Source organism: Portunus trituberculatus, chromosome 17, assembly GCF_017591435.1.
Source record: "Portunus trituberculatus isolate SZX2019 chromosome 17, ASM1759143v1, whole genome shotgun sequence".
Classification (NCBI taxonomy): Eukaryota; Metazoa; Arthropoda; class Malacostraca; order Decapoda; family Portunidae; genus Portunus; species Portunus trituberculatus.
Window position 1 is genome coordinate 320,453 of NC_059271.1, and position 4,548 is coordinate 325,000.

A 4,548-nucleotide genomic window follows, 5' to 3' on the forward strand; every position below is an offset into this window, starting at 1 on the left:
TTCCTTATTTTGCCAACCACTCATCTTTACCTGCTCTACTTTCTTACCTATTCTCTCTCTCTCTCTCTCTCTCTCTCTCTCTCTCTCTCTCTCTCTCTCTCTCTCTCTCTCTCTCTCTCTCTCTCTCTCTCTCTCTCTCTCTCTCTCTCTCTCTCTCTCTCTCTCTCTCTCTCTCTCTCTCTCTCTCTCTCTCTCTCTCTCTCTCTCTCGCATTCCCATATTCTCCGCTTCTCTCTCTTCCTTTTCTTTTCCTTATCCTCCACTCTCATTCCTACTTTTTCCTTCTTCCTCTTTTGCCTTGCTTTACTTCTCCTATCCTTACGTTGCCTATCCTTCTGTTTACTCCTACTGTCCTCGTCACTGCCAGAATCCCCCGTCGTTGTTTCCCTAATGGTATTGTCGAATATCTCCAGTCTCCATATCGAATTAGTCTCCGTCGCGCCAACCCCAAGGTCTCCGTTGCTATACAGTGGTGTGGCGTGGTCTGGCCTGGCATAGCTGCGAGCCTCGTATGAAGCATGGTATTCTGTATAATTTCTAACACTTCTGCACTACTTTCAAAGATCTCCAGTTAAAACTATCTGAGATTTTAACTCCTTCAATACTGAGACACATTTTTACTTTGAGTTTTGTGTACAATTAGACCATTTTATTGACATCAGGAAGTGTTTATGGAGGTCAGAAGATTAATGGCCACAGATTTCACTATTTTAATCGTCCACATGAGTTTCTGAAGCTGTATAAAATCGCCAAATAATAAACAGAATGAATATGGAAACGCGTCATGCTACTGAAAGGGTTAAAGGTGTTTTTACGTTTCTTATGATAGATATGTAAAATTTCTACTCTAATAATAGGAGAGACACTAGTTAGAACATGGTTGGTTATCTCTGTGGCCTTGGAAAACTGTCGTAGTGAGAGAGAAACGCATTTTTCAATAAGGGTCAAAGTTACGGGCAATCTCTACCTGGAAAGTGGAGGTGTTAGTGGCGGTGGTGATGGTGGTGGTGGTGGTAATGGTGGTGATGGTGGTGGGTTATATAAGAGTCGCAAGGGTGTAGGTGTTAGTTGTTTTGGTGGTAATGGCGGTGGTGTTTAGAAATGGGTTCTTTATGTTGCTGTTGTTGCTGGTGATGGTGTTGGTGGTGGTGGTGGTGGTGGTGGTGGTGGGTTATGTAAGAGTAGTAGGCAGTTGTGTAGGTGTTAGTGGTGTTGGTAGTCATGGTGGTGGTATTTGAAAATGGACTCTTTAGTATTTACCGTGTTGATAGTGGTAGTGCTGGTGGTGGTGGTGTAAACTGATGGGGTTGGTAATTGTGGTCTAGTTGGTTGTGTAGTACGTTGATGTTGTGATGGTGGAGGTGGTGGTGGTGGTAATTGCGGGAGTGGTTGTGATGGTTGTGATGGTGGTTGTGGTAGTGATGGTGATGTAACGTCGTTTAGGTAGTTACTATTTGGTACTAGTGGTGGTGGTGGTGGTGATAATGGTAGTAGTGAAACATAGCTTGATTTTTAACATCTGTCTCTTTTGTTGCTGCTGTTCTTGTTATTGTTGTTGCCATTATTGTTGTTGTTGACGGTGGTTGTGGTTATGGTGTCGCTAACTGAGCGCTCGTATCTTTCCCCGAGTAGTGGCGAGGCTCACTGAGATGACGAGTGGTGGCGAGGCTCACTGAGAAGAGTGGTTGTGAGGCTCACTGAGATGACGAGTGGTGATGAGGCTCACTGAGATGACAAGTGGTGGTGAGGCTCACTGAAATGACGAGTGGTGGCGAGGCTCACTGAGATGACGAGTGGTGGTGAGGCTCACTGAGATGACGAGTGGTGGCGAGGCTCACTGAGATGACGAGTGGTGGCGAGGCTCACTGAGATGATGAGTGGTGGCGAGACTCACTGAGATGACGAGTGGTGGCGAGGCTCACTGAGATGACGAGTGGTGGCGAGGCTCACTGAGATGACGAGTGGTGGCGAGGCTCACTGAGATGACGAGTGGTGGCGAGGCTCACTGAGATGACGAGTGGTGGCGAGGCTCACTGAAATGACGAGTGGTGGCGAGGCTCACTGAGATGACGAGTGGTGGCGAGGCTCACTGAGATGACGAGTGGTGGCGAGGCTCACTGAGATGACGAGTGGTGGCGAGGCTCATTGAGATGGCGTAATAAACCTTGTGGCAATGTCAGCAGTGAGCGTGCATGGCGGGTCCAGCAGCGGTGCGTGAGTCCTCAGGGCGGGGACCTGCTGCCCCAATAACTGTCAGGTGCAAGACAGCAGGGACCCTCTTGACGGAGAGCTGGAGGCCGCACCGCCCCCTCGCCTTCACTCACCCACTGCTGCTGCTGCTGCTGCACACTGAAAGAAATTGAGAGAAGAGAAGAGATGTTGGGGCTTGGAGTGTATCAGGATAATTTTTGCGTTTTATTTGTTTATTACTTGTTGTCACGTGTAAGACAGGAATAAGATCATGCATGGAAAGGTTTAAAGACCTTTATGATCAGTTTGTTCTAGGGTAAGGTCTCTCCACAAAGCTGTGCTGTGGTGGCGGGTGTTGTGGCGTTATCTCTCTCCCTTTCCTCCCAGTCCTTGTCTTGTGATGTGCTGGATTGCTTTCCGTCACTTTTGGTTTCTCTTAACTTCGGATGAAATATTATTGTTTGTTTTCTTTACACCTCCACTGCTGATTTCGCTGCTGTAAAAAAATCATATTTCTTTTTATTATTTTTTTCTTCTATTCCTCTCGATTTCTGTTGTGTTTCCACAAGTGTCGTGATATCACGCCTTGCCACTCTTTGCCACCAGGGTTGCCAGACAAAGTTCCTCTGGTTAGGTCTGACACTCAGGACTCGGTCTCAACATGAGCTTGATGACTGATGGCTGCCGACACAGTGACGGAGGGACTGAGACGTGCGTGTTTTCTCTCTCCTGAGAGCAGCGGGACGGAGAAACGTGAAATGCGTGAATATGCTCTTAACGGAGTACATAAGAAGTTTGAGGTAGTAGCATGACCATAAAAGATACTAAGCAAAGTTCCTTCAGGGAAGTGACGAGGTTACGTGATGCCTAGCAGCATGAGGGACGCTAGGCCGCAGCACTGCTGCTGGCCTTGGGAATTTTGGCAAAAACAGAAAGAATGCCAATAACTGGAAATAGACTCAGCGGCCAGATTGGACACAGTCCCTTATCGACCTGCGGGCCTTGGTGTGTCCAGGCTGCCAGGCGGGCCGTGGCGGCGCGGCGGCCGCGGGGCGTCACGGAACCACAACAGTAATTGACATGAAGGCGTGTGACGCACTTTATTGCAGTTTTTGCCTTGCCCCCTTGCCCTGCCTGCCTGCTGCTGCTGCTGCTGCTGCTGCTGCAATTGTGTGACTTGCTTTAACTTGAAATATTGGATACAGCGCTACGCTTAGTTTACACACACACACACACACACACACACACACACACACACACACACACACACACACACACACACACACACACACACACACACACACACACACACACACACACACACACACATATATATATATATATATATATATATATATATATATATATATATATATATATATATATATATATATATATATATATACACACACACACACACACACACACACACACGTATATATAGTCGTAGGTACCTGTACAGTGTGCACCTACATACATGCGTGACGCAGCACTCTGCATCCATTAAAGGCAAAAGTTTCCTAATGGTAGCAGCAATGCGCTTATCCATGAATACACACAAACTTGTGTTGTATTGATAAAATCATCACAGTAAAAGTAGGATACTCTGTTACGTGTGCGGATCAGTTTTCCTTTATATTAAGAATAAATAGTTAGCGTTTTGATCTTATGGTAAATGTTTCAAGGTGTGTGGCGGCGCGCCGCGCCACTGCCGCAGGATTTGAAGTAATGGCAAAGTGGTGAAGGCCTCACAACGAAAAATGAAGAGATATCACAGGCATACTTGCTACAGGAAAATTTATGTGTCAGTCACTGCCGGCGACTCAGTTATCGCCTTCCTCTGCCTGCAGCAAAGACGAATGCAATGTGTGGTGCTGCCATTTCAGACGCAATCCCTGCAGCGCGGTGTGCCGCTGGTATTCATGTTATTATACTCTTGATTCATTAGTGAAGTTGAAACAATAAAGTGACGCTTACGGATACGGATTTCTAAGGACCTCAGTCTCATTTATATAACGTAGTGATGTGTGAGAGAAAAATCTACACTCTGCTTTGAGACGAGTGTATAGCTTACATGAAATGCTGAAAAATGATCTGATAGACTATTTTATACACATAACTTATTTCTAGCTAAGGGAGGCGAGGGGTGAGTGGGTCGGGGAAGATGTCTGCAGGTCGACTTGTCTCGTGTCTCTGGACATCTTCCAGGAGCACACTACCGCTGTAAAGTTAGGTTGACCGTCAGTAGTTTGCATATTCATAACTGTATATGATTAAAACAATGAAGGAGAGTAACACATTCACGCAGCAGACACTCGTGAAGCAGTTTATTGCTCATTGCTTCAGCAACAGACGGCT